Here is a 23,496-nt window from a genome sequence, read left to right as displayed (position 1 = left end):
AGGATTTCACTCATTTCCAAGGCCAATTTCTTAATACTGTCTGCTCCTGATTTGTTTCTGGCAGTCTCCTAGGACTCAGAGATTGTTAGGGTACCTGATTCTGGTTAGCACTGCATATCCTCACCACCGGAACACAGGAAGAGAAGCTGTATCCCTCCTACTAGTTCTGTTTCCTTTGACTTCCATACATGGAAATACACTGTTTCTCTGTGGATGAAAAAGATTAAGAAATTTTTATCATATAGACGTTAGAAAGTTAGTAGCCATAGAAATATTTTTATGTGTTCACCTATGTAGAGTAAGATCATATGTTTTGTAGCTTTTTATAAACGGCTCCTATTCAACTTGTAACAAATATCACATTATCTCCAATATTGATTGTGATCTGTATAACCGCTTCTTAAATAAACTATAAGCCAATAAATGAAGAGAAAGGCAAATAATAAGAAAATGAGATCACGAACAAGAAATAACATGTTAAGCATATATGTGAAATGTAAACCTTATTGGTAGTAAAGTAACTTCTTTGAAAACTTTGATTTTCTTCATTTTTTACTGTGGGTTCACAAAAGCCATTTGAAATTTTTTTAAAGCTTTAAACAAAGGAATTACATATGTGTTTGTAAAGTCTAAATGTAAACCTGGATATTACTTTTACATCATACTAGTAAAAGATGGAGACCAAATGTAGGAAAACACATCGAATGCTTCTGAATGGTGTCATATGTATGTATTAACAAAACTGTGTATTTTAGTAGATGGCTGTGCAGCAGCAGCAGAGTCTATATATTTGCTAAAGTGAAAGTGTGTGTGCCCTGTAAATAACTTTATTTTAGAAACTCATAATTTTAAAGTATAGTTGGAATAGTAACAAATACTTGGTAACACAATAACTTTTTAGAATAAGAAGTCTCTTTAAAGGAAAAACAATAACAAAAATAATAATTAGGGTAATGTTAGTGTAACTTCCTAGGATTGATTTAATTTCCAAGTCTGGTATGTACCTGGCCTACTTCTTAAGCTAAAATACTGAAGGATAAATAAAGTAACTATATCTGTAACTAAAATTCTTCATCTCTGCTTCACAGAGACTCATTTAATACTCTTGGTCTGTTTAGTGTTCTCATGTATTTGGAAAAAATATTATCTGCTAATTTATTTTCCAAGTATTAGTTATCATACCTCCAGTTAGTGCTGTTCATATTAAAATTATATTTATTGTGCACAATTTACAAATGATATTTTAATGAGATTGTTCTAGGAACAACATGTGTCCGTGTTAAACCTAGAGGAAACAGAGGCTTAAAAGCACAGAAATGAATTTCACACAAGCTGTGGTTTTTATGTAATTATTGTACACTTTATATTCAATGCTTCATACCCATTGGCTAGTTTTGATTTTTTGCATATGCCTGGCACTAATGAGTTCTTCCTCATAAATTAAAAGAAACCACAGAATTGTAATTTGTTTAGATTAGCTATGAATATTATGAAAATGAACAGTACTGTTGATATTCTTATATAAGTAAATGCTATCAATTTATAAAAGTAGAAATAATGTAAAACTTCCTTTTAGAATGATTTTCTTTGACTTTTAATACAGATGAGATTGGGTGCCTTCAGGGTGGTATGGCCATAGACTTGAATTTTAATACAAGACAATGTAGAGCATATTTGGTATTTTTTGTGTGCCTTTTAATGTATAAATGGAAAATACTTTTAGAAATTATATTCTCCGTCATATCTTATCTCTTGAACATCAAAAAGCAACAGTAGTGGAAGACTCCAATAATTTTATTGATAGTTTCAGATGTATTAAAACATAGACACAATAAATATGCAAGATGATATTTCCTCATAAATTCATATTTATGTAAACATTTTACATCAAAACTATCAATGACATGGAATTGGAAAATGGTGAAAATATATGGAAGTGAGCATCATCAAGTACATTTCATGTTGCTTATTTCCTAAGTGCTAATTAGTTTTGATAATAGTTCATGGAGTAAATCCTAGGTCAACTACTTAGGTCCATTGTCATGGGAAACTGTAATGGTAAGAGAAGGTACTCATCAACGAAAACCACACCCACAACAACAAAATTTTCTGGCTAACTTCTCACCTTATGTTTTAATTGCTAAATCAATCAGCCAAACATCTTTAGAAAAGTTTTGCACATTATATACTCTGTCCAAAGTTTTATAGTAGAATATCATTAGATAACATATTGCAAGAATTTTACTGTAGCAATTGTGCATATATTTCCACATCATTTTATAATCAATGATTGACTATTTTGGAACTATGTCAATATTATATTTGAGAAATTACTTTGTGAATAAAATTACCTCTGAATTAGACAATTTTTTCCTCAAAATTACTCTGAGAGAAAATAAAATCTCGCTAGGAAAACATGTCCTCAAAATGGTACAAAATTGGAACATAATTACTTCAAAATGTTATAAAAGAGATTTTGAAAACTATGTAAGGCATCAAACAACAATAATGAATATTAGAACATTTTTGAAATACTATGATAGAATTCAGGAAAGAAATACAGATAAAAAATTATTTTGAATACGAAGAATAAACAATAAAGAATACAGTTCATATATACTTAATAGATAAATAACAAAGAAAAACTAAGTTAAAACAAAGGCTACTATAGACTGGTAAAAAAGAAAAAATAAAAGAGAGAAGCTACACATGGTGGTACACACCTGTAATTCCAGCCATTTGGGAGGCTGATGCAGTAAGCTCATGAGTTTGAAGGCTATCTTGGGCTATACAGTGAGTTTCTGTCTTAAAACAAAAACAGTGAAATTTGAGACAATTCAATAAATATTGAAGGTACATAAGGAAGGTGCAACATACATACATGATAGGAGACTCTGAAGAAGAAAATCAGCACTAAATATCAAAATATAATGAAGAAAATTTTCCTGCTTACATTTGAAGCAATGAACTAAAGGATATATCTAACGATATCAACTTGGAATTATCAATATCAAAATATATATTGAAATATTGTACTTTAAAGAAAAAAGAACAAATGTGTCCTTTGGACACCTCTACAAAAAAATTAATAAGAGAAAGAAAATAATTATTACTTTTAAATGGAAATTCAATTCTACAGGAAAATGTGGTAACGTGTTTAAGATACAAGGGGAAAAAATGAAAATGATATGATATGAGCTAAGAAGGTCATATCCAGAATAAAACATGAATTGTAAAGGGCACAGAAAATGTCCTCATCACTAAAGCACACCACTGTTTCCTCAACTCTTTCCTGAGAATATTGAACCTACAGGATACTCTAAACATTCCAGTTAATATATATACAGGTAAAGATGGGTAGTGATCACTTACTATTTAGTCATCCATGGAACTAATGCTAAGTGCTGTTTGACAGAAAGTATATAGCAACTGTGCACCAGACAACATAAATGTATAGAGGATGAAAGACAATAATTATCTTGAAAAGCAGTAAATAATAGAGTTAAGCATTTATCATGCTTTCTTTTAATATGGCCTCTACTACTGGGAATCAAAATAGTAGAACATAAAAGTGTTTTTATATAAAAAAATAAGAAATTAGAAAGGATAGAATTAGATTGTCACTTTTCTGTAGTTACAAACTAATGGATTTAAGAATCAAGCAGCAATACATCCACTGTTTTCTACAAATAAGGAAAGTGAGACTCGGATTGATTATTCAATTATATGTTTTCAGAACTGGTGACTACCCTGCACATTCAAATACATATCATCTGGTCCCCCAGACTGCTTTAATACTACTTGTCCTTAATTCAGTGTTTTACTTGGGGCTTTCATTTTGATGCCACAACCTGAATACTAGTATAAAACAGTCTGTGTTTTCTGATAGCCTTGCATCTTCAAACAAAATTGTATTTGTATACTTTTTTGCAGTAATGAAATTCAAACTCAGGAACTCAGGAACTAGCATGCCTTGTGCATGCTAGGCAAGTGTCATATCACTGAGCTACATCTCCATTCCCTTAAGTAAGATTTTAAATGATTATCAATATCATTTCTATTTGTAAATTGCAAAATTGTCTGAGTAAATTGGAACCACATATTGAGAAAGTTATTTTCAATTCTTTTAATTCTTAATGAGTAAAATATGCACTGATACTACCATTTCTTCTATAACTCAAATATTTTCCAGTCAGTTTGTTCTTAATAAAAATAGAGTAGCACCCATTCTCACAAATTAACTGAGAATTAATAATATGGTTTTATTTTTACTGCATTTGTGTTAAAAATGAAATCATAAAAATTAAAGGCTGCTTTAGTTTTTTTATCTTAGAAGTAATATAAATCTGCATTAATATAATAAAGCATTCAATGAAAACATTAAGCAATTAATAGTAGGCTTCGTAGGTATATGAATGTGACAAAAAATTACCATTAATTGTCAAGTAAACAGTAACATAGGGAATGTAGTTTGTTAGGTTAAATTCTAATCAGGCATCACATAGCTTTGAAAGAAACTTAAGCCACCAGTTAATAATCCATTTGGAAGTAGGTTGAGGACACAGTTTTTGTTTACATATGTGAGTTAACTTCTATGAGCATGAGCATATATTTCAGTTAAAATTTAAGAAAACAATGAGCCACAATATCTTTAAAAATAAAATTACAATTTAAGAAAGAAAAAGAAAGGGAGAAAAATGGATGATGCGATAGCATTTATGGTTGATTATTTTAGTTATAAGGCCTGTTTTCAAGTAAGTTTATGTGAGAAATTTACAGTTATAGTGACTTCATAGTCATCTGTTGGCCAATCTGTAGATAAGATGATATTTATTATCAAAACACCTGAATGATTTGAAACTCCTGTTACAGATCTGAATTAGCTTTCATTTTTTATTGAAGGCGTACATACATCATGTACACTTACACACATACACACATGCACATACCTTTTATATTTGGAGGTGATAAGCGAAAACTTATGAGCATATTTAAATGGAAATGTTTTCTTTATTGTTATTTATATGGAATTGGCCATTTAGTTACCTAACCAATTCATCACTAAAATGAAAAAGAAGTCAGTTTCAGATATTGTTGGTAATCTTTAATAATGGCCGCAAGATGATTATAAGTGCAAGGTGGTGACTAATATCAGTATTTTTGATTCCTACAAGACCCATACAACATATAACAAGCAGAGTGAATATCCTTTATACTTTTATTAAGATGTATACTTTAGCTATTCTGAATCTGGATAATAAACATGAGAGTCTCAATGTCGCTATATCAGTGAGAAATATTCTGATAAATTTCCACAGCCTCTCAAAGAATAGGCTCTGTTTGCTCAGGAAGGCTCTGAAAATTTTAAAAGGAAACGCACACGTGTGTGTGGGCAGCAGCCTCTCACCCGTACCCCTCCCCCTCCCCCGTGTCGTGCTCCCACAAGAAAGTTAAATTACATTGGAGATTTAATTGAATAAAATAATTGAAATCTTACCTGAAGTATGGCGTTATGTATATAGGAGCGCACACGGGCGCGCGCGCACACACACACACACACACACACACACACACCTGCACAGTGGAAATTAATGAGAATTAAGCCTAAGTCTTTGAACCGAGGGTTGAATCATGAATCTATACTATTGAACCTCAGGATAATTTGACTCCGGGCTGCAGCCCTTTTCTGAAGGAATTCACACTATCAAAGCCTTTGAAAGGAATTCATTATAATAATAATTATAATAATAATAATATTATGATAATAATTTTAAAGAGCTGAATTTGCCTATCCCTGTGTCCAACTCTGCCTCAGTAAAGATACTTCCTTACACTAGGGACGGGCCATACGGAGCAGGAGCAGCAGCATCAGTACCTGCATGTCCCTGACCCCATCTGTCCCTCTAGCATCCCAGGCCGCATCAAGGTCGCTTGAGCACAGTATGGATCTGCATTGCTCTCGGTGGCCCTATGTATCCGGGAATGTTCTGTCACTTTTTCAGAATTGATATAAGAAAATTGACTAGTGAGTAATAGTGCAGTGTTGTGCAGTTAAATATGCATATGATAGCAATCTTTTGTCAATTACTACAAGCAAATAACCAAAAGATTTACTTAACAGCTATTTGTGTTTTCATTTTTGGAATAATGACGTTCATAGCTACAACAACAATTCAGTGCATTCCCCAAATAGTCATTATCTGCCTCTCCCTCTTTCTTTCACCTTCTTTACTTGCATGCCTCCCTGTATATTATTTTCCTGATAAAATCAGTATTACTCTTACAACTAAATAATGTTCTTCAGATTGCTGTAATAAAGAGGAAAGATAGGGCATCTATGACTTGAGTTCTATAATCCGTCATAGCTGGGTTAATGAGCTGCTGAAACACACAGGTTCAGTTCTCAGCTGATAAGTGGGCTTATCTCCTCACCCAGGCTTTGGTGAGGCTGACCTTATGTGCTAGAAGGTGTGTGATGTTGTCTCAGAAGTATAGAAAAATGTGCATCATCTATTACAATGATATGGACATCCTACTATTTAAAAATCTATTGATTTCATTGGTGTCTTGTCATCCACTACTTCAGTGAGATTTACAGGTTGTGAGATGAAATGTCCAATTAAAGAAAAGGTCAAAAAAAGGTCCATCACAACTACTAGAAAACAGAGAACCAGTTAATTGCAATATAGTAACTTTCTCCCTAAGGTCAGGCACTGGTGTTGGACTGAAGAAGTCTCCTCAGATGATCAGAATGTTATTTCTGTTTCTAAAATACCTCTAGAATTCCTGAAAATGGTGAAATAGCCTTCATATTGATCTCATTAAGTAGTTGTACAGTAACTTTCCTGCTTTCAGTGAGACAAAATTGGCTAATTTTAAATGTGTTTAACCATGTTGTAGAACCCCTGACCTTTTTATTCTGGTACAGACACTGGGAAGCATTCGGTTCCTCATTATACATAGATGATGTCATTTTGCTTTTCTTTCCGTAATTATCACAGATGCTCCTAATTCTGAGCCCATTCCTTTTACTGTCTTTGGATGAGGAGTGCTCTAAAATACTACAAATAAGCAGATGAAAGAGAAGCACAACGAAGTGTCTTCAATGTGTTACTTTTAATTTTATTATGGATGCATCTGTGTAAACAGAGGACAAAATAAAATCAACAACTGGAATGAAATACAGAGGCTATATTTTAGATATGGCTTCTAAGGAAATTTTTAATAATTTTTTTTTTGAGGGGCTGGGGATTTAGCTCAGCGGCAAAAGCGCCTGCCTGGCAAGCGCAACGTCGTGAGTTCGGTTCCCGGTACCGGAGAAAAACCAAAAAAAATAATAATAATAATAATAATAATAATAATTTTTTTTGAGAGCCCAAGTAACACTAAACCGCTGACTTGTAGCTCAGTGAATACATGTAAATCACCAAGTTACTTTCACTTTTCCCATTTCATGATGGAAATCACTCCTTAGTTTAACCTATCGGAAAACCATATAAGCTTATTTGACATTGTAGAATTACGTTTATACTCACCGAAAGAGAAATCTGGAGCCATTGAGAAGTACAGTGGTATCTCGGTTCAGGAATGCCTTTGTTTGCAAACAATTTTGATCACAAATAGAAGCATTTGGCAAAATTTCACTTTTGTTTGCAAACTCTACATCAGGTGAGGGACATGACCATAGCCATCTTTCTTGCATGAAGATGAACATGGCCGCCTTTTCCAGAATCATGGAACAAGTTAAGTTCCTGAAACAAGGTAGCATTGTACTTAATCTGGGCTAACGTAGTCAATCATCATTTCAGTTACTTGTTTCAAGACTAAGAAATGAGTTTCATGATTTATTTTTCAAATTAATCTACACAAACAAAAAGAATGTATTTATATGAATTGTCACTCTCAGGATTCATTTTTGAACTAACCTTTTTTTTTTTCTTTTGGTACCGGGAATCAAACTCAGGACCTTGTGCTTGCCAGGCAGGCTCTTATGCCACTGAGCTATATCCCCAGTCCTGAACTAGCCTTTAGGCAAAAGTAATGCTAGCTTACCTAAGGGAAGCTCCTTTAATTTGACAACAACAATTTTTGTGACAGGTGGTAATTTACTCATTTACAGCTTCCTGATTAGGTTTTCTACTGTATAGTTGCATAGAAAGTTATAACCTGCAGTTAAACAGTCCTTATTTCACACTGATCATCCTACTAAGAAAAAACAAACTTCAACTTTGTTCCTTATGGTTATCATTAACATCTTGGGGCAATTTTCTTATCTTAAAGTCACAGTGATTATTATTTCATGCATAGGATATTATAGAACTACTTCTCCCTAATGCAGGATTCTTTTTCTCCTTCATAATGTTACTAAAGGGACACACTTTGCATGTTATTTTCAGTATCTTTTAATGAGGGAACCTAGAGAATTTTCCTAATGGGAAATAGAACATTTTTTTGTCTGTCTCTTTGTTTTTAGCTCACAGGCATTTTAGGGGATATATTCACTTAAAGCCATTAACAGGGAAATATCATATTGTTCAAATAGATTTATAGCAATGTACCAAAGCACTTTAGCAATTATGGTGCACTAGGTAGCTCATTTGCTCTAAGACATACAGCTATTAAATATGTAAAGTGATTGAGTCAGATGAAGATGTTTCCAATAAAACATTGATTTTGTTTGTTTTAATGTGACACTCCATTAACAAGTCTTTATGATAACCAATTCTCTAAATTTAAATGCATTGATTTAAATTTTTTAACAAAAAATTTATTTAGCATAAAAACATGATGGATTTTCAGACATGAAATTTTTGCTTCTTTCTTACTGGTTGAGAAGGCAAGACTTTGAAAAAGGAAACTAATTCTCCCAGTCTTTTCAAACTGTTTTTGATACCTAAAGGCCTTGTGCATAGTCCTGATCCAGAACTGATGAGATTGCCTAAAATTGCAGTTAAATGGGGTTGGAGTCTGATTGTCTGGCTACTGATGGGTCCTCAGTGGGATGTAAGGGTGGAAAGCCTTTTTCCAGGGGCTTGGGTGAGTATAGGTGCTGCCTGGTCAGTGAGTGGATAAGACTTTACTTCGGAACCTTGGTCAGGAGGGCTGTTTCAGGGTTCAGAGTTGGGTGCTCAGACAGTAGGACTTATAATAGGTGTGGAAACATGTGTAAGTCCCAAAAAGTTCCTGAAAGGGTTGTCTTGAGTTACTGGATGGGTACCTAAGTAGAGAGGACTGACTCAACATCGACTGAGAGAAGATAAAACTCAGTTAAAAGATCCTCTAAGGTCCAAGATGAGACCAAGGACCAGAGACCTATCTCCAGGGTTCTGGTCAAGAATGCCACCTGCCTAGTCCCTGAGCACTGACGCATTCCCAGGGGCCATAGCTAAATATGTATTAAGCTGGGTTACAGAGCTCCTTCAGAATGTATTGTTTAATTGTGATTGACAAGCTTATCTTTGGACCATGGAGGAATTTGTCTCCAACTGGGTCTCTGGCCAGGCAGGACTATTTCTGAACTGTGGCTGAAATGGGCTGGACCCAGCACATTTGACCCGCAGGATCACTATGAGAGCCACAATCAGACCTATTTCATCAGGGCTCCCTATGTAAGATAGATGGGCCTGACTGGATATATCTCTGAACATCCTTTAGCAGGCAGAACTCAGAACAGCAGATGAGGGTTTGGTGAGGCGTCATGGTCCACTTTGATGTGCACTGACCTGAGGATGGCAGTCTATGATATGAGACATTCATGGGCATGGTTCCTCCTGGTTTCTTAGAAGATGGTACTGTTGGCAAGGACAAGGCCAAATGGGGCAGTGTGGCTAAATCCACAGCAGGGTGTGGCTGTTTCCTGTGCTGTAGCTGATACTACAGCCCATGTGCATAAGCCTGATTTCCCAAAATAGCTCTTCTCACTTGTCAGCTCCTCTGAGGTTTAGAAGCTCTAACTCATTTGCCAAGTGAGTTTTCCTTTAGGAATGTATACATAAGGGACTGTTATGGTTTTTGTCTAGGTGTCCCCCAAAGCTTAGTGTAATTACAGATGGAGATTTTGCAGAGGTGGCTGAGCCTAGAGTGTATGACACTGTAATTGATTTATGGTGCAATGCTAGGATCAAGGGCACTAGTATTAAATGTGTGGGTGTCACCCACCCTAGGTAGCCTGGATAAGATATAAGTGATGGAGAGGGTTGTGGTCGTCCCTTGCTTGCTTTGCTGTCTTCTGCCCACCATGAACTGTTTCTCCTCTGTGATGCCTGTCTGCATTGCCACCTTACCTTGGAACCAGCCAATAATGGACTGAAACATCTGCAAACTGTGAACTAAATAAACCTTTCCTTCTTTAACTTTGGGTGTCAGATATTTTGTCTTAGTTAATAAGAAAATTAACTAAGACAGGGACCATCTATTCTTTTACCTTATTAATGTCATTCTCTGGATGTTAATATTTTGATATTTTTTTCTTCTTTTGTAAGCTGTAGTGATGCCTTTACAACAAAAATGGTTTTTTAGGATAATGTCTATTTGCTTTAGAAGTGTTGTCTAAGAGGAAAAACACTACAGGCAACATAACAATATCAAGTGTGATAAGAATAACAGTATGTCCCTACTAACTACTTTTCACCACCATTTTATCTGTCGTCATTGAACCACCCACTGTATATAAATGTACATATAAAACATGTGTGTGGGGCTGGGGGTTTAGCTCAGCGGCACAGCGCCTGCCTGGCCAGCGCTAGGTCGTGAATTCAATTTCCGGTACTGGAAAAAAAAGAAAAACAAAAAAAGCGTGTGTGTGTGTGTGTGTGTGTGTGTGTGTGTGTGTTCCTAAAGCTGAATTATAATCCTGGGAATACAGGGGGAAAACTACTTAGCATCCCTGTTTTAGTAGAAAATTAATCAATGGCCAAAATGCAGTAAATGGCTTGGTTGTGGAACTCACTTCATTCCCACTTTTCATCGAACAGTGAAAAGTTCAAGAAGTGAAAATATCTTCTAATAAGAAATAATGGAAAACCAAATAATTGATTCTGAGGCACCAAAACTACACTTATAAATTCATTTTTCCAAGACCTTAACAAACTTCACCACGGTCCCTTAACTTTATTGCAGTTCCCACAGTCTTCCTTGTAGCATTATTGCCAGTATCACTAACTTGGTTCAGAACGATGGTTACCATATTTTATGCAAATGAAGTCCAAAAGAAAAAAAAAGGCCACACACACAAGACAAATGTTTGAACGCACTCACACAGGCTCTGTATGTTGTCTAAGAAGAGCAGCACTCAGATTGAAGCGTCACCTCTTAGTGTTTGACATGACGCATGACTCACTCTTGGCCCAGGCAGGTTTTATCAAGCCAGATTTTCAGTTAACTGTTGAACAAAGTTATGAACACCAAGCAGATTTTTTTCAAGCTTTATTGTTGGGGTAGTGGGAAGTTCAAGGTTGGAGCTGTTTGACAACCGAGGTATCACTGTTTTTACTTAAAAAAAATCTGATCTTTGTGCACATTTCATTCTGTCTCTCCTGTTGGTGCTATGCACTGCTCCAGCCCAAGATGGACCCCCAGGATGGGGAGGGCTTCGTGATAAGGACAAAGTTAGCAAATACTCTCCCATCTGTATCAATCCCCTCACAACATCGTTTCCAGGAATAAAATGGTGAGCAATGCAAACCTGTTTTAAACAAGAACTCCCACCTTTATTTCTATCACACCCAAGTAGCATTACACCGATGCACTATTATAATTTTAAGTGTGCAATGCAAGAGCATACTCCCCAGACTTACAGAGACCTGGACAGAAGTTGGAGCTTTAGTCCTTGGGATTATAGAGGGAGGTGAAAACGCAAGACAATGGAGGATGTTCTCCAGGGGGAAAGGGCAGCACAATCTCCAACTCGGGGCCCTCAGCCTTTGATGAATCATTTTCACAGTAACCCTGGGCATCTCTCTTCCTGTTGATTTTTTTTTTTTTTTTTTTACTTTTTTTGCATTTATTTTGTGTTTAATTTATTCCTGTGCCATACGTTTTTGTATCTTCAGTTTCTTCTGGGATATCTTTTCCTTCTGTGCGGCTCCCTCCTCTGGCTTGGGAACAATTTACTCCTTGTCAGTAAAAGTCATCTCGGTACGGCAGGGGCAACTCATGTGTGGGTTAATCCAGCCATGAGATCTGTAAGGATGGTGGCGCATCTTGGGTGCTTTGTTCACTGGGATATGTTCAATGACCAGAGAATTTACATCTAAACCCTTAAGTTCACCATTGTTCTCTGCATTTTTAAGCATGTGCAGCAAAAATTCAGTACTCATTTTGGACCACCAACCAAGTGTCCAGACCCACTGTTTGGCCTCAGCATAGCTACCAACTCCACCATTGTAATGCCAGAATGGCATACACTGCTGCTTTAATGTGACATCCTGAAGATACTTGGTGGCCTTCAGGATATGCATACCCTTGAGGCCCTGGGCAGTTGCATGGGTGTTCTGAAAGTGCACATGAAGATTTGAGCCTCTTGATTTGCAGGATTTTGTGGGGTTTTCTGGGTCAAAATGTAGTGAACCATTTTCATGGGTCACCTCAGCCACTTACAGGAAGAGCCCCACTGATTTATTGAAGCTTAAATATTATAACTGTTGGATCATGATGATTTGATTTCCACAAGTATGACATGTTTATAGTGATACAAAATAATATATGTATAATGTGAATGATGCACATTTCCAAGCTATGTCTAGTCTGTCATACTTAAACATATTTTCTTCATATATTAGTGAAGTGAAATAAAAATATTATTGTATAATATTCAGTAAGATGTTTTGCCTTTTAATTTTCTCATCAACAATGGGAAACACTTGTTAACCAACCTTTGTTTTTCTCCTTTTATTGCTAGAAGTCTGGAAAAAGCCTCAACGCTAGTGCTTCCATAACTAACAAAATAATTAGAATCCCATTGCTGTTTGAAACTATTTCTTTTTGTCTTACTTTTAGCTCCCTCATAGTGATGGATGAAATGCTTCTGCATTCTGTCTAATACTCTCTTACTTAGGAAACTATTAATCATTTTTCCATGTTGACATAGATGTCTCCTAATGAGAAATCCTTAGATGTCTCTCTTCTACCTCAAAATAGATTTGCTTGCACCAGCACCCATTTCCTTATGCCTTTCCTGTTTACAAAAAGATGTATCAACCTCCCGATGGTAGCAGAAGCCCTTTGATTGTATCCTCGGTCCTTTCCTGTCTATCCTCTTGGAAGGCATGGCTCTGTGAGCTTTCCCTTTCACTCTGATGAACAGTGAGCTGTGTTTATTCATCATCCATGTTCTCTCCCTTATTGGCTGCTGCCGTGTAACTTATATATCTATGAACACGTCTCTTACTCAAATTGGTGTCTGATAGCTCTAGCCCTTGTCAGATGCTTGAATTTTCTCTGCTTGGTTTTACTAGGAATCTTTTATTTTCTTATGAACAAACTCTTCTCTTCTTTTACTTGCATGAAATTCTAGTATACTGAAATAAAATAACAGTTGCTGTAATGAAAAGAACCCACATAGAGACATTCATCTAAGTCCCAATTAAATTTTTAAATTTCTTCTAACTGGTTATATTTGGAAAACTTTAATTTTACTTTATCTATGAAGGCTAATATCACAATTTACCTAGTCCATTCTGAGATTGGAAATTCTTTTTATTTTGTGAAATGAAATCTGTCTTCCTCTTACAATAAGAAATGAAAAGAACATGAACTTTCATGTCAGAAAAAGATGGAGCTACATGAATTATTTTTCTTGTTCATTTTCTATACAACACTGGAAAGTTAATCACCTACTTTGACACACTTTTCCCCATGTGTAAATGTTTTTATACAACATATCTTTTACATAAATATCATTAATTTTAAGTGAATATGTAACAGTACTGGACATACAAAAGCTGTTGGATGAAAACAGTTTCACTCTTTGGTTTTCATTAGGTCCCTGTTGATTTATGATCATTCTCCTATCTGGGGTCATACTTTGTATTTTCTGTATTTTTGGTCACTCTCCTGGTTTTCTTACCCTTTCTAATGATTTTAGACTTTTCTTCAGAAATAGGATTGTTTCTCATTCTCCCTTCACTCTGTTAATTTCCCTCCTTTAAAGTGCTCCTTAGAACTGAGTACGTGTTTTCCTGTTTTTCATTTTAAACAACTAGTAAAAAAGGTCAGTCATCTTCTCACTTCCTTTAACCCTTGTTTTGACTGTTAAAGCCCTAATAGCTGAGGATCACACTCCCTGGGTTCACAGCCACATTTCATTGTGTTTTTCTAGCTCTTTGGTTGACTTCTTCTTTCATTCTGCAAAAGGTACAGATTTTCAAACCCTTGACTCTTGTCTTCTGTCATACTTTTCTACTCACTTCCATCTTATATTCAACTGTCCTGTTGGACTCTATGTAAATACCTGCATTACCTGCCTCTTAATATATATTTTATTTTTTTATTTTAAAAGTAAGAGAATAAAAACATATTAACAGATAAACAACCATTTTCAAAGTAGCACAAGAATAGTGCATGCAGGGGCTGGGGATTTAATTCAGCGGCACAGCGCCTGACTAGCAAGCACGAGGTCATGAGTTCAATTCCTGGTAAAAAAAAAAAAAAGGAAAACAAATAGTACAAGCAATATGGAATTACAGACCAGGTGACAGGGAATTAATAATGGTTGTTATATTACATATTGATAATTTCAAAGTGCTTACTCAGGAAAAGTAATATAGACATGAAAGATTGATCAAATAATTAATCATTAACTATTCCTTTAAATAAAGTGATAGAGGGCTGGGGGTTTAGCTCAGTGGCACAGCGCCTGCCTGGCAAGCACGATGTTGTGAGTTTGATTCCCGGTACCGGAAATAAAAAACAAAAAAACAAAAAAAAATAAAGGTATAGAAGTCAGTAGTACAACTATGTTAGCTATCCCACATATACATATATATATAATTTTCCCCTTCTTTTTTTTCTCTTTTCCCTCATCCCTGTTGCTCTTTACTTTTGAGGAGTTTCCTTTCATTTCACAGTGTTTATCATACCTCCTAATTTTTATTCACTCTTTCAGGTTCTTATACTAGTGAGACAAAATGTTGCTTAAATATGCAGGTCTGATTTATTTCACTTATGAGTATGGTCTCTAGTTGTGACCATTTACCTATAGGAGCCTTGAGTTTATCTTTCTTTATAGCTGAGTTCCATTATATAAAAATGCACAATTTTTTTTATCCAATCCTTAGTAGATGGATATTTAGGTTGCTTCCATGATTTAGCAATTGCAAATTGCACTGCTATAAACATAGGTGCACATATATGTCTGTGAAATTATGTTTTCAGCTCTTCTGGGAAAATACCCAGAAGGGGAATAGCTGGGTTGAATGGGACCTGAGACCTAGTGTGCTGAGGAATTTCCAAACTGATTTCCACAGTGTTTTCACTAGTCTGCATTCTCCCCAGCCGTGGAGAAGGGCTTCTATTTCTCCACAGCCTCACCAGCATTTTTTATTGGTTAATTTCTTAATGCTAGCCATTCTTACTGGGGTAAGATGGACTCTCAATGTTGGCTTTTTTGTTTTTTTTGGTTTTGGTTTTTCTCTGGTACCTGGAACGGAACTCACGACCTTGTGCTTGCCAGGCAGGCGCTTTGCCACTGAGCTAAATCCCCAGCCCCTCCCTCTGTTTTCTTTTCTTTCCTTCTTTTCATTTGTCTTTCTTTTTCCATTCCTCCTCCTTTCAGCCTGCTCTTCGCTTCTCTCCTCCCCTCCTCTTTTCCTAACTTCTTCTCTTCATTCCTTTTTATGAGGCCTTGAGATATACAAATTCCTCATATATTTAATATTAAGCCTTTTCAGGTATGGAACTTATTAATATTCTCTACCAACTCCTTGTTTGCCTTTGCTTTTCACTGGTTGTTTTGTGCCGGAGCTGCTGAGTGTAATGGAGTCTCACTGTAATGTTTGTTCTTGTTATCTCTTCCCTTGGGGTCATATTCAAAGCTTATTGTAAAGACCAGGGTCCATGAACTGTTTTGGACTTTCTTGAAAGCTTTTTCTGCATCTATTGAGATGATCAAGTGGTTTTTGTCTTTGGCTGTATTGATATGCTGTATTACATTAATTGATTTGTGAATATTGAACCATCCCTGCATTCCTGGAATGAATTCTACTTGGTCATGGTTTATTATTTTCTTTATGTCTTGCTGCATTCTATTTGCTAGTATTTTATTGAGTATTTTTACAGCTATGTTCACTAGGGAGATTGGTCTGTAGTTCTCTTTCTTGGTTGGGTCTTTCTCTGGTTTTGCTATCAGTATAATATTTTCCTCCAGAAATGAGTTAGGGAGAATTGCTTCCTTTTCAATTTCATTGAAAAGTTTGAGGACTGTTGGCATTTAATCTTCCCTGAATTTTTTGTAGAATTCTGCTGTGAATCTGTCAGGGCCTGCGTTTTTCTTTGTCAGTAAGGTTTTAGTCACCTTTTCAATCTCATTAATTGATATTGGGCTGTTCAGGATTTTTTATCTTTATTCATCTTTGGTAATTCATACATATCTAGGAATCTGTCCATTTCATATGAGTTTGCTATCCTATGGGAGTAAAGATTTTCAAACTAGGTATTAATGATCTTTTGAGTTTCTATTGAATCTGTAGTGATTTCACCCTTTTCATTCCATACTGCAGGAATTCGAATTTTTTTCTTTTCTTTTTTGATATGGTTGTCTAGGGGTTTATCAATTTTATTTATTCTTTCAAAGAACCAACTTTTTGCTTCATTTATTTTTATAGTATTTTCTTTGTCTCAGTTGCATTAATTTCTGCCCTGATCTTTATCAGATCCTCCCTTTTTGGGTTTTAAGCATGACTTTTTTTTTTTATATAGTTTGAGGTGCAGCATTAGGCTATTTATTTGTTCTCATTCTGTTTTCCTTATGTGTGAGTTTACTGCTATAAATTTCCCTCTGAGGACTGCATCCCACAGATTCCACTAAGTTGTATTTACATTTTCCTTTGTTTGTAGGTTTTTTTTTTTATTTCTTCTGTGACCTATTGGTTGTTTAGGAGGTTGTTATTTAATTTCCAAGTGTTTATTGAGTTTTAGAGTTCCTTTTGTCATTAATTTCCAATTTCATTGCACTGTGTTCATATAATAACGCATGGGATGATTTCAATTTTTTGCATTTACGTAGGTATGCTCTATGGGCTAGAATATGGTCCATTTTAGAGAATATTCCATGTGCAGTTGAAAAAAATGTGAATTCTGATTTTGTGGGGTGGAACACTGTATTCATCTACTAAGTCCATTTGTTACCAGATTTGGTTTAAGTCTGGTATTTCTTTGCTGATTTTTTTGTCTAGTTGACCTATCTCCTTGTGTCAAAGGGGTGTTCAGGTCCCCTATTACAAAAGTGTTATTAATTATTTGGTTTTTCATGTCTGTTAATATTTTTCTTATATAGTTTGGTGCTCCAATATTTGGAGCATACATGTTTATGATTGCTATCTCTTCCTCTTGCAGTTTTTCCCTAAGTAGTATGTAGTGACTTTCTTTTTCTCTTTTGAGTTTTTTTGGTTTGAAGTTTACATTGACTGCAAACATGATAACGACCCTTGCTTTTCCTGGGATCCTGTTGCATGGAGAATTGTTTTCCATCCTTTGACTTTTAGTCTATGGATTTCCTTTGAGTAAAGTGTGTTTCCTACATACAGCATATTGTGAGATGTTGTTTCTTAATCCCCTCTGCCAGTCTGTTTCTTTGAATGGTGGATTGAGGCCATCCACACAGTTATTATAACTGATAAATGTTGGCTTATCTTTGCCATGTTATTTACTTGTTGGTTTCCTACTTTTGCTATGTGTTTAATTGTTTGCTGTGCTTGAGGGTTCCTTTTTGTTGTTGTTCCTGAGATTGTGATCACTTTTTTCATTGTCTAGAACATCTTTTAGTACTCTTTGTAAAGTTTATTTGGCACTCATACTGTTCTTCAGTTGTTCTTTGTCGTAGAAATATTTTATTTCCCCATTACATTGGAAGGATAGTTTTGCAGGATACAGCAATCTGGGTTGAAAGCTGCTTTGTCTCAGGACTTGTAATACTTCACTCCAAGCTCTTCTCAGTTGGATTTTTTCTATTGAGAAGTCTGCTGTGATTCTGATGGACTTTCTTTCATAGGTGATCTGTTTCTTTTCTCTAACAGCTTTTAATATTCTGTTCTTTTCCTGGATATCTGGGATCTTTATTATTATATGTCTGGGTGTGGTTTTATTTTGGTTATGGCTAGTTGGAGTTCTATCTGCCTCATTTTCCTGTATATCAGAATCTTTTTCCATGCTTGGGAAGCTTTCTGCTATTATTTCTGCAAATATTCTTTTTATGTCATTTGTGTTTCCTCCTACTGTTTCATTGACTCCTGTTAGTCTTACATTATTTCTCTTTGCCTCATCTTGCAACTTTTTGAATTGATATGTCCTGGTTCCTTGTTAATTTTAAGAGATCCTTCCTTTCACAATCATTAGCTGCCATGCTGTCTTCAAGATCTGAGATTTTACCTTTAGCTACATTCAAGTGGTTTTGCCAGCTTTCAATTGAAGTTTTGATTTCCTGGATAGCTCTTTGAATCTGTTTCATGCATTCTAATTCTTTCTTATACTGTTGATTCAGGTTTCCATTGTTATCCTATGCTCATCCATTTTTTTATATATGTCTTCTTTAGATAAGCTGAGCAGTTCTTTCATTATTGATGTGATTTCTTTTTTTATGTGGGCAATTATTTCTGATCTGATTTCTTCTATGGCATGTTGGAGTTGTTTCTCTACTTCACTGTGATCATTTCAGAGATTTCAGGTATGCAACTTCCAAGTTCTCCCATGACAGTGTCTCCTGGACTTGTTCTGAGTGGTGTTGAGTTCTGAGATTTCATTTTGCCCTACATCTTGTCATTTTGGATGTCAGATGGAAAGTGCTGAGCTCCATGCTACCCAGATAGCTCACCAAAGGGACCTTAGTTTACCTGGATATCAAACTAATCTCAAGATGGTAGTGTGCAGTGGGCCACTGGTCCTGGGATTCCCAGGCAATTGGTGGGGTGCTCAGGTCAGTCCGCAACTGTGATGGTGGGGGAATGCTATCCTTCAGTACCAGAGTCTCCAGGCCATCAATGGAAAGTGTGTGGGTCTCAGCCATGAACCCGATGGTGGCCAGATGGGGGTCACTGCTCCAGGTCCCTCAGGTAGCTGGTCAACGGAGGGCGGGCCTTACCTCCCAGTGGAGATGTCCACAGAACCAGGACTGCTTCCGCCCCACTTCCCTGCACCCACACTGCTTCCCTGTCTGAGAGAAGTGGTGTGGAGCATAGGCACAGGCCTCACCAGCCAACAGAGAGGTCCACAGAGACAGGGCCACCCCCACACCACTTCTCTGAACCTGCACCACTTCCCTTTAATGTATATTTTAAAAACACCAACTTTCTGAATATTTTACTATAACCTTATGTGTAACATCAGAGTCACTATTTTCCCTTCTAGTTATGGGCTGTCACACTTTCTTGGAGACATATTCTCAGCCTCAGAGTTCATATCATTGCTCTTTTACTTCTCATATTAGGTCTGCTATTCAAAAAATTTAGCAGATATCGTGTTCTCCTCCCATGAACAACTGATGAGATCCATGCAAACTTTAATTATTTTTACTCTGGACAAACTATTGTGAAAATATTTAATAAGTTAATCAAACTTTAGTACTTACTGCCTCCAAATAAATGTAGTAGTAAAGGATTATGCACTAGTTATAAATAATTTCAAATATAAGAAATAGAGAATGCAAGCCAGGCGTGGTGTTGCATGCCTGCAATTCCAGCACTTGGGAGGATGAGGCATGAGGATTACTGTGAATTTAAGACCAGCCTGAGTTACAAAGTGAGGTCAAGGCCACTCTGAACTCCATAGTGAGACCCTGTCTCAAACAAAGAAACAAAGAAAATAAAGTAAAAAGAAATAGAGAACCTGATTGACAGTGGCTTAAACAAATAGAGATCTGTTTGAATATGAGAATACAAAGTTTATGTTCTCCTCAAAAACAAAGCTAAATTGTTGCCGGTGTCCATTTAGCAGGGAGAGAAGGCAGAGCAGGGACAATCTAGTACCTCATGCTACTCTTAATTTTTTTCTGATATTTCCCTACAAACTTCCTTGAAAATTTTTCATCTTGCTTTGATTAATGAAATCTGAACCTCCTGCCTTTTTGTTCATTGAATTCAGATTACCAAGTCTTATTTGAATATAAGTGTTGATACTTTAGCAAAAAGAGGGCAAGAAGCCAGGTGATTTGTACATGCTTGCAATCCCAGCAACATGGGAAGCTGAGGAAGGTGGTTCTTAAAGTTCAGGCCAACCTGGATAACTGAGTAATATAGTAAAACCCTGTTAAAAAAAAAAAAAAGTAAAAGAAAATGGGATGTAGCTCAGGGTGAAGACATTGAGTTCTACTCCCATTACCACATGTGCACACACATGCACATGCATGAATTCATGCATGCACGTGCATGCACACACACAAAGGCAATGAGAAATGTATCCTGGGTATGAATATGTGTATGATATCATCCACAAACCACTGAGAGATGTCAACTAATTCCACAAAACCTTTAGTAACTTCTAATAGCCAGTGCATAAGACCCACTTATCCTTCAGTCTTTGTAAATTATCTTGCATCTTTTTTCCCTTTGATCCTTTTTAATAGTCATTGTATTATAATCCTTTTGAGGGCAGAGATCAGGATTCCTTTTAATGGGTACTTGTGTGCAGGGAGCTCCACAATTTGTTGAGTGAATATGTTAAATCATTTTATGGTTTGTTTTTATGCATTCCTTTCCTACTCTGCCTTTTCTTATTCTTCCCATTTTCCTTACAAAAGTCCACTAAGGTTGGTGCACCCAAGTTCTCTTTTTCTGAGTTCAAGAGAAACATTTGTGTTCATAAGCAAGAGGCTAAGAAACCCATATTTGAAAGGTCCTTCTTCCTTTTAAATAGAGTAAGTAAGTAACATTTTAAGTAAATTTTTTTTTAAGGGAGAAAAAACATAGTATTTTTTTTTACTGAAGCATAATTTTTTAATGTGATGTGCATTAAAAAATCTTAATATGTATACACTTTGAATTAGAATAAATGAAAAAGTTTAAATATTCAAAATTGACTTTTTATTTTATATTTTACAAAAATTAATCTGAAGGTATTTCTTCACACAGTGAATTTTCTTATGATTTCATTTCCATTGAAATGAGCCAGCACACCATTGATCTATGACCAAGATGTATGAAGTCAAACTTGCCTGGAGTATAAAATGTCTTTCAACAAGCCACATAATTTATTGTTCAAAGTTTCACTAAGAAGCACACCCATAATGATTGTTACTACTAGTGTAAGCACGAGTGTGCACTTGCTGATAAAGCACACTGGGCTAAGCACATTATGTGTTGTTTCTTTCTAGTACTATAATATTCTCAGGTTCTTTCACCAGGGGCTTGGAGATGTACAGATGTTTGTTCCAGGTCCCAGATTAGATGGGAGAATCAAAATGTGAACTCTGATAAGCCCGGTCACAGATCTTACATTCCAGACTACTTTGGTATTTATTCTTCATCAGGATAGGTTTAAATATAGAGGCCAGACATGGTACTGCATGCCTATAATTCCAGCATTCAGGATGCTGAGGCAGGAGGATCATTGTGGAGCTCGAGACCAGCCAGGGCTACAAACAGAGCTCAAGGTCAGCCTGAACTGCCAGTGAGATCCTGTCTCAAAAGATAAATAAATAAATAAATAAATAAATAAATAAATAAATAAATAAATAAGTCTTTATGTAGGTCAGTTTAGATATAAAATATTACAAATAATCTTTTATATATACTAGACAGCATTTTCCAAATATAATGTAATATTTTTGCTAATTTTAAAGCATTCTTATATAATCATAATTTAATATTTTTGGAGAAAATTAATGAAATAAAATATGAGATTAAGCATTCCTTTTGGATTCACCAATTAATCAAGTCATGTATAAAAAGTACACCTCACTAATCCTTTCCAAGTGTTCGATGTGTTAAAGAAATGATAAAAGAAAACTTGAGATAAAATAAGCTTAACAGCATTTATTTGAGCAAAGAGTAAGTTACAAACCCAGTAGCCCTCAATGCCAGAAAAGGCTCAGAGAATTCTCTGCAATGTGGGCAGTGACTGTAAATGGAAAAGTGCTGAAGAAACAGAAAAAGAGAGAGAGTGGACTGAGGCTTTGAAATAACCCTCCTTATAAAACCTAAGACATGAAGTTGACCCTCGTGTCTGTCGAGGGGAAGAACACAGGCCCTGTGGAGAGGTTAGCACACCATTGCAGGAGTGCATGGCAGAGCAAAACTGCACACCTCTCCAACCAGGAAGCAAAAGAGGAACACTGGATGGCTTTAGGGCTCCAAACTCCTCTTCAAAGGGAGGCTTCCAATTGCCTAAGTACTTCCCACAGGCCCTCATCTCATGGGAGTTTGTAGCACTTTCCAATTGTGCCACACTAGGGAACAAGCCTCCACTCCATGGATAGTGGGGAGACGTGCAAACATCCAACTTATAGCAAGTGCCTTGAGTAGCAGTTCACCAAAATTATTTAAAATTTCATTCACCTATTCAGAAAATTTTTATTGTACATTGAATATGTGCCAGGCACTTGCTGGAAAAGAACTCAGAAATTATTCCTCAAAATAGGAATAAGGCAAGGTGATTATACCTTTCTGACTGGAATTTTTCAGTTTCACTTAAAAGACATGCCTTTTTATGTTGCAGAATTTTAGACTACTTTCATAAATTCACATTAGTAGGTTTCAGCATTTATGCATTTTTGAATTTTTATTAATCATTTATTTGCAGATACCTTAATTCAGAACTCAGCCACTGTGATGTGCTAATCCATATTCCCACACATGTGCTTGGGAGGTGGAAATGGAAGGCAATGTGCTCTCAAAGGAAGAGATATGCTATAACTACATAATTAGTTTCTCCTGTTCTAGGGACAAAGCTACAGTTAGCTAAAATTGCTCTGTGGAAATGAGAGAAATTAGGAGGAGTAAGTGTAGAAGTAGATCACAGTGTTTAATTCTAGTGAAAATTAGCTCTTTCCATGGGTAGTAGAAAGCAGAAAAGAAGTAAAAGAAAAGCAATATATATATATATATATATATATACACACACACACACACACACACACACACACACACACACACACAAGATAGTTAAGATGGTTATACTATTAATTTGTCTTAGTTCATTGAAAAGAAAGGGTTGTGTTAATATTGCTTGCATAATTAAATGCACATATCTTGTACTCTGAGAAACTAATTTGAAGATAACAATATGTAGTATATTAACCATTGTCGCTCTCCTATTATCTTGTTTTAAAATTTTGGCTTACTTTTTTTCACC

At 35.8% G+C, this 23,496-nt stretch overlaps 1 protein-coding gene and 1 pseudogene across 7 annotated transcripts in view; one reads left to right on the top strand and one right to left on the bottom strand.

The window, feature by feature from the left end:
* Nucleotides 1–23,496, top strand: part of Ptprd (protein tyrosine phosphatase, receptor type, D) — a 2,098,812-nt gene that overhangs the window by 692,720 nt on the left and 1,382,596 nt on the right. The gene's annotated exons all lie outside the window — the stretch shown is intronic.
* On the bottom strand, nucleotides 12,018–12,548 carry LOC102009312 (annotated as a pseudogene).

Source organism: Chinchilla lanigera, unplaced genomic scaffold (assembly GCF_000276665.1).
Source record: "Chinchilla lanigera isolate Chin_1 unplaced genomic scaffold, ChiLan1.0 scaffold00033, whole genome shotgun sequence".
Lineage (NCBI taxonomy): Eukaryota > Metazoa > Chordata > Mammalia > Rodentia > Chinchillidae > Chinchilla > Chinchilla lanigera.
Note: the sequence above shows the minus strand (reverse complement) of the source record. Positions and strands in the feature narration are given on the sequence as shown.